The sequence below is a fragment of the Mugil cephalus genome, chromosome 10 (assembly GCF_022458985.1).
Source record: "Mugil cephalus isolate CIBA_MC_2020 chromosome 10, CIBA_Mcephalus_1.1, whole genome shotgun sequence".
In the NCBI taxonomy this organism is placed as follows: Eukaryota; Metazoa; Chordata; class Actinopteri; order Mugiliformes; family Mugilidae; genus Mugil; species Mugil cephalus.
In genome coordinates, this window is record NC_061779.1 from 5,193,825 (window position 1) to 5,201,825 (window position 8,001).

At 43.9% G+C, this 8,001-nt stretch overlaps 1 long non-coding RNA gene across 2 annotated transcripts in view; it reads right to left on the minus strand.

Moving 5' to 3' along the window:
* Positions 1 to 373: 373 nt before the first annotated feature.
* LOC125014374 overlaps positions 374 to 8,001 on the minus strand; it is a 112,743-nt gene continuing 105,115 nt past the window's right edge. Inside the window, exons 4-5 of one of the 2 annotated variants that reach the window (XR_007113502.1) lie at positions 7,816 to 7,927; positions 374 to 6,948 (exon numbers count right to left, since the gene is read on the minus strand). This is a non-coding gene — a long non-coding RNA (uncharacterized LOC125014374). Of the gene's footprint in view, positions 6,949 to 7,815; positions 7,931 to 8,001 lie in introns of both variants that reach the window. The other variant, XR_007113501.1, reaches the window with a different exon arrangement.

Genomic DNA, 8,001 nt, shown 5'->3' on the forward strand with positions numbered 1-8,001 from the left:
TAATAGAAAATGTCGGCACAGGATGTTTACTTAGCGTAGCTGTGTAATGCAAAGCAAAATGAAGAACAGGTTTCCTGCTAGTACAGTATTACACTTGACTTAGTATCATAGATTGATACTGTATTGCATTTCCTAGGTCATTATTGTGCATGAAATCTTAGGAGCTTTACCAATGTCATTCTCAGGTTTAAATTACTCAGAAGTAATTTGTAATAATAGTGAAACACGTGTGAAACTACATTTTACTGAAGCATTGAACATTTGATGTCCTTTGAATTAAACTGAACAGCCACATTAACACAGCAGCAACGGATTCAGTGAGACACGAAGAAGGGACATGACAATGAAAACAAAAGGAGCAACAACACCAAAATAATTAGTAACAAGTAACACAAGTTTATTGAAGACAGATAGAAATTGTATTACAAAGGTGAGCTGACATTTAATCTTCATGCACGCACGGCGCATAATCAAAAGTTTGTCAAAAAGCTTGTTCTGCTGTATATATACAGTAATGTAAGATCATTTTATGCAACTTTCTCCACTGAAATGACGAGACATATCCCTTAAATGTTTGAACTTGACATAAAAAAGGCGTTTATCTTATATCAGCACAAAGTTTTTTAAGGTGATTGACGCCTTTTGGGGAAAAGAATCAAAATCTACTGACTATGTCCCTGTTCAGGTAACCATTGCTTTGTGCGATGCTTGATGACAGTATCGTGACAATGTCTTTTGGCCAAACAAAACAAAGCAGAAATTGAACAAATATTCATCCTTAATTTCATTCTGTGCTCAGTAACCCGTTAAACCCGACCATTAAGGAACCAGTACTTTGGCATGCATCTCATCATGCATGCACTAAATAAACAGGATCAGAAAACAGCTGAGTCATGCAAAATAAAATAAAGGCTAAGGGAAACATGGTAAGACAGAATAAGTGCCAGACACATAGATAGATAGATAGATATAGAGATAGACGTGTTGCTTACGTGTTCTTTGCCACGCAGCCAACTCAAACACTTATATGACTCAGTCATACGCTACGAAAAAAGCACTGTGATAACATCAGCCTTAAAGATGTAGGTCGGCCAGTGACTGGACTGGACACAAATTGGCAAATTAGCAACAGCACATTTACCATTTGGACTGTCACCTTTTCCTTTAGCGGGAGCTCCATTTTGCCAAAATGTTTCTCTGATATCACAAAGACTTTCGCGATCTGTCAGTTGTGTACGTGCTAAACCGACGCCGGGGCTGGAAGGCCTGCAAATATCTCACATCTTAATTTCCACCTAGCTCTGACTAAGTTTGGGTGCAGATGCTATCGGGCAGTGGTAGAATATTTCTCAATAGTCCACTGGGTACATGTCTCATCCCTACCTTCCATGCCTGAACACGACCCTGCTCGTGTTCCTCAGCCAATCAGAGTGCAACAAATGACCTGTCCTCAGTTTCCATGTTTTCACGTACACGTACATTCTCTTATTTACACATACTTCACCCATACAGGTATTATTCAACATATTCAATGAATGCCGACTTTAGCATCTCCTGGAATGGGATTCCATGTAGGTCTACTGTGCTGTTTGGACTCTACCATGAATTAACTTCCATCAGTTTTACTCATTTAGAAGTGGTTTCCTAGTCTTAGTCCTAGTTGTAGCTTGGGTGGCCGTACGTCCAGATTTAGGCCAGACAGTCTGGAATTTAAACGCCCTGTCCGGCATCCAGCGCAGCCTCAAGACGCTTATTTGTCCTCCTTTTTGTAGTTGCATGTAAACACAATGCAGCACATTGTCCTGGTCTTCGTCAGACTTCTGGTCTGACGAAAGTTTGGCAAAAGAAAATGATTAGTTAAAAGCGGTGTCACACGATTTTTCGATAGATCATTGGGTGAAAACGTGAACAACCTGCATGTGCCGGTTGCGTCTAGCATCACGTTATCAGAAGGTTATTAACATGCCGAAAAGATGGACCTCAAACATTTCTGAGTGGTCCAAAGAACACGCAAAAGAACATAGAAATGATTTCGCCTGATGGGTATTTGAGTTTCCATAGCGATCAACACCTGTCTGTCAGACCTCATATATAAGCCTAATCTCTAAACCTGTGCAGCTAGAAGATATCTATCTTGTGTCGGCAACCTTTCTCCCACTGACTGGGGTGACATAATGTATATGCACACTTCCACCACCTGTTTACACTCTCTGGACACTGTATATCACTGTGCATTGGTTTGTCACTGGTTTGACAAATCTGACCCATCATTGCACTTTGCATCAACGAGCAGGATGGTCATCATTGCCCAACAGGAGACACACACATTGGATGACTTTTATTTATAAAGCTCTCCTTGGTGTGGTCCCGTCCTGACTAGGAAATGACTTGATAAGGAACCAAGGAGACTATACCCTACGATAATCTGACTTCCTCACATGGACTGTTTCTTTGAGGGTTCACAGAAATGGGAAAAAGGTCATTTCGCTACGCTGCTCCCTATGCATAGAAGTCCTTCCAGACTGCCTTAAAATTGATCCCATTTGACAGCTTTGTTGCAATTCTCAAAGAGAAACAACTTGATGACTGCGGTTTGTCACTACTTTCAACCCATTCCGAGCCTAACAAACCTGCTGATTTTTACTTGTACGACGTACGATGATGTATGAATGATTCTAATTGTATTGTAATTGGTTGCCTCATGGCCAGGTCGCTTTTGCAAAAGAGATTCACTATCTCAGTGAGCTCACCTAGCTAAATAAAGGTCTAATAATAAAATAAAAATTATTAGCAACAGCAGTACGGCACTGCACTTTTTTGAATAAATACAAATGCTGTAACCAAATACCTTTTTTCATTCTCAGGAATGATTTTTCCTCTTCTATTACATATAAATCATGATAAATCATGGATCAGATTATCTTGTAATGCATAGCGTTTCTCAGAATCACTGCATCATGATGCTGTTGTTATCATGGAATGTGGTGGGGAGTACACTACCTAGATTCCTGCAGGCCTGTGCTGCCATTTTTCTTGCTTCACTAAAAGTGTCCTCCTTTTTGGTGTTGTGGAGATGGCCACCCTAGTCGTAGCTGCATTTCCATTATATTCTGAATAAATTAGCATAGCTTATGAGGTTACGGTCGCGTGCAGATCTCCCCGATGGAGAAGGGTTAAGAAGGTGACAGGTTAACACGCGCCTGACCCATGTGTGTGCAGACGACAGCTCGCCGTAATATCTGCTCTGGGATAAAAGACTGATTTTAGAAAAGCATCTTTCCTGCAGTGTTGACCCTCAACAACGCGTGGGACTAAAAGTGCTGCGCGTTCCAGCATAAAGAAGGACACCTGGTCAACATGGAACGTGAACCACTAAAAGAACTCAAAACTTCTGCAAAGTGCTCAAAATATGTGACGGGCTTTTCTCTTTCACTTTTAGAGTATGCACGCATGTGTCGCGCGCGCCTCAAAGATCTACCTTAAAAAACGCAAACTCCGTTTCCTTTCATAGCTTTTCGGCGTCAGCAGTACAGAGAGGAAATAAGCTAGCAGACTGATAGACAGTCACGCAGAAAAGATACAGGAAGAGGCAGAAAGAGCAAGAGAAAGTAAGAGGAGAAGAGGGGAAGGGGAGGGCGCTTTGCACAAAGGAGAAGCCTGGATTAAGTCATGAGTGGCAAGCGACATAGGTTGGATTTTTAAAGAGTGAGATCACATCCTTTTCCCTAAACAGAGGAGGAACTCATCCTCTGGTGGACAGGACAGCCAAGCTGAACCCCGCCACTGTCTGTCTGTCTGTCTGTCCGTCCATCCGTCTTTCTGTCCGTGTGTGTGTGTGTGTGCGCGCGTGTGTGTGTGTGTGTGTGCGCAACAAATGGGACATCCATTACTGAGCTGAGACAGTGGCATGCAGCCCTGGCCCTGCACACAGGAGGCTCCACACATGTCAGCAAACTGCACACTGAGGCACACAACCAGGGAGCGTGCGTGTTTGGGTGATCCTGTGTGGGAAGTACTGTGTACTGTGTGGGGGTTTATGTGGATGTGCTTTATACGTATGACACCACAAGACTTTGGCAGCGGCCACATGGATGTGTGCCTACACACTGACTGGTTGAAGGCTTGTTTAACTCCATGGGTCGCCTTATTCTTTCACTGAGAGGGCTAAAAAATCCTCTAATCTATTTCTTGATTTTTTCGCTTTTTATAATTTGACATATATTTTTAAAAAAAAATGCAGGTTCAAATGTCAAAACTGGGTGATTCTGCAAAAGATTAGGATAATTTATGCACGAACATTACGGTTAAAGTTAGAAAGCAACTTGTTGCCTTATAATAGGATGAACGCGCGTCAATAAAACCACGATAAAGGCCCATGATACAATTTATAGAACATATCATGTGCGCCAGTCTTTTTCTGGTGCTTCTGCTTTGCTTCTTAGGTTAAATTAAAGAGCCACAACAGATGCACATGAAAAATATACCTTGTTAGCTCTTCAGATCTCAGGCCGTGACGAGGCATGGTCTGATTTAAGCACCCTCCTCTAGGTTGTCGCTACAGTTTTGTCAACATCTTCTCATGTTGGATACGCAGTAATTCCTTTATCGTAGCTTGGCAGTATTTGCAAAGTGCTCTGACAGGTCCTCGTCATCTCTTAGTCACGTCTTGAAACAGGAAAACCAGAATGCTGTTTCACATTAGCTCTAAAACTCAAAGATGGAGCGTTTGTCAAAACGATCAACTTCATTTGCCATTCTCCCACTGAGCCTGTCTCTGTAGGCAAAAGAGGACGGGGGTTTGTCTCTTTGAGTAATATCTGTTGAAAAATCACCCCATAAAGAAACCTAAAGGCCGTGGTCGGACTTGATAAGAATGGAGTTAGCCTGCATCAGAGCAGAATGGAGCTGTAGTAGTGAAATAACCACATGATGTTGTAGCTTTCCTCACGGTCCTACAATTAAACTGAGATTAAATTGTAACATTATGACCGCCTTCCTAATATTGTGTTGTTCCTCCAAAACAGTTGTGACTCATCAGAGAACATGGACCCTCAGAGGGTGTCCAGAATTTTAGCAGAGGGGCGTCTTTGGGTCCTGTAGGTTGAGGGGAGGGTCCCCTGTGGTTCATCCCACAGATACTTTGGGATCTAGTGAATATGGAGGCCAGGTCACAAAACTTTGTGCTGTTCTTCGTGTTTTTTGAGTAATCCCTAAACCATTTTTGTGTGTGTGCCCGTGTTTCCCAGCGGAACATTGAGCTGTCGCGAGATGGTCCATGTTATTTACTTCTCCTGTCAGTGGCCAAAGACATTGTCGCTGATCAGTGTTTTTTTAATTGTAATATTGTATTGTTGGATATATTGTTACACCCCTAATAAAACTCATACTAAAATGCTTTAGCACGCACGTCAACAGGGGAGATTCTGCAGAGCAGTCCAAAAATCTTCGGTTGATTAGACGTTTTTTATATATTTTTTCAGTTTTCCCCCCACAAATTTCTTGTAAATACACATATTTTAGTAAAGAGATAAATGGAGGCAGTTATCTTTGAGTGAACCTGTGTATTATTTGAATAGTTTAATATTGAATGCAAAATGATAATGTATATTTATAAACAGCACTAAGCCAAGTTTAATGTGGAACATAAGGGGGTCCCTGACCTCCATCAGACCCCTGCTTTAACACTCACAAAGCGGTCCATTATGGCAACAAGCGGACGACCTGTTCTTCGTGAAATGAAGAGAAGCAAACTCCTTTCTCCACATCCACCAGGAAACCTGTTCCAACCATAACTCAAACCGGACCAGGACCAGTGAATGTTTGGGCCGGTCCACTGTGGGAAACGCAGGCAGAACTACCGGCCTCCCTAAAATTCGGACTCATTCATGGATCAATCATTCATGGAACCTTTTACAACCAGACTTTGTGCTACAGTAAAGCCGCTGAGAGGAAGTCAGCAGTGAAATGTTAATCATTCTATTATACATCATGTCAAATAAGACGGACCGACAATGAGTCACACTGTATGTTCACACCCTCATAAACTCTGTGACTTTGACGCTCTGACTTTGTACATTTGCCAAAAGTGAAACTGATGGAAGCTCGTGTGCAACGTGCTGTGGCTGAAAAGAGAGGTGACAAGTCTCAGTATTAATAAATCAGATTTCGGGAGGAAACTCTAGCACATGAAATCAACCTGAAAGATGCAGATTTCTTTCTTTTTTTTTTTAAGATTCATGCAATGAGAAGAGCACACCAGGAATGCAGGTCACACGTTGATGCCTAGCGCACATGTTAGGGACCTATCAAGGCCTCCACACTGATGCCATTTCTCATTCTCCCATTTTTATTTATTTATTTTTCCGAAAGAAAAGAGTCACCGTACATGAAGTCGAGACAGGTTTCTCTTTCTCCTCCCCCCTCCTCCTCCCCTCTCCATCTTTCGCTCCGCTTCCCATACCAGACCAGACCAGACATGACCCTGTGTGTAGACACCAGGGTGGAGTAGTAAAACGCTGGGCTTGGTGAGCTGCGTGGAGATGGTGCACAGATGGGGGGGGGGGTGTTCTAAACCTCAGCGCTATAAATAAGAAGTTAGAAAAATAGAGGAAGAACGACAGAGGGAGAAGACAAATCCAATAGAGAAATCATAACATCTGAAGCTTGCTATGGGAATTTTCCTCCCTTCCTCCTCCTCCTTCTCCTCCTCCTCTCCCTCTTTCTCCCTCTCCCCCCCGCCCCTCCATCACCCCTCTCCAGACTGGGCTTTCACTTTGGGGGGCCCTCAGCTTCCCTCTCGGCTGATCAGGGAGCTTTCAAGGTACCCTGATGGATGCTAATGCCGGACTCTTTCAGATCGTTTTACAGCCGGGGCCTTTGATCTGCCAGCAGGCCTCTCTCCACGGGCTGCCTGTCCTGAGAAAATGTAAATCCCCGCCTTACAGACACCTGTGAAAAAAATACAGCAGAAAAGGGGACAGAAAAAGAAGTTACTCTAAAGAAAAGGGGAAAGAAAAGATACAGTATTGTGACATTTGGAAAAAAAAAAAGGAGGGGGGGGGGGGGGGCATAGTTTAGATTGCAGCAGAGCGACAAAGAATGAGATGGAAATTGTGCGGAAATAAGAGCGAGTGGCGAAAAGGGGACAGGGCTGCAGAGAAAGGAGCGGAGAAACTGAGACATGGCAACCAACAAAGACGGAAAAGAGGAATGGGTACCACAAAACGGGGAGACAGAAGGGACATGGATGGAGGTAATAGAAAGGCTGCAACGGCAAAAAAAAAAAAAAAAAAAGAAGAGGGAAAGTTAATCTACGTACCCAGCATGGAAGACAGGAGAATGGCTGGGAGGGAGAAAGCGAGATGAAAATAGCGGACTGAGAGTCCGTAAATGCGGAGACAGATGGACTATTTGACTTGGGACGGAAGAATAAGAGAAGACAGAAAGCGGGGGCCCAGACGGACGCGTGAGGCCTGCTGCGCCGCTCGAAGGGGCGGATGTGTCTGTACAGTTGAAAATTTAGGAAGGAAGAAGTGAAAAAGAAAGTATGGCGAAGGGGACTCCAGTCAGCAGAGGCCGGTGACAGCAGTGAAAGAGGCCTCCCTCATAGCAGCGGCGGCAGCAGCAGCGGCGGCAGCAGCAGAAGCAGAAGCAGAAGCAGAAGCAGAAGCAGCAGCGCTCTGAATAGTGGGGCTGCTGCTAGACAGCTGGGTGCAGCTGATCTTTGGGCAGACTGTGGAAGAGCGCTTGTCTTCCTGCAGCCAGCTGCTGTGTGCAGAGGCCCGCAGTGACAGCACAAGGCCCAGAATTGATTACCAGAGCTGGCAGTTCAATGGGGTGGATGGATGGAGAGCAGTGAGGTTGACTCCTCCGAAGAACCGCGCACTGTACAGCGGCGGCCGAGCACAGCTGCCACTCAGTGTAACATCTTCTAGGGAACAAACAAACAAAATAAAAAAAATAAAAAATAGAGGAGAGGAATAAAAGACATGGCTTTTATTG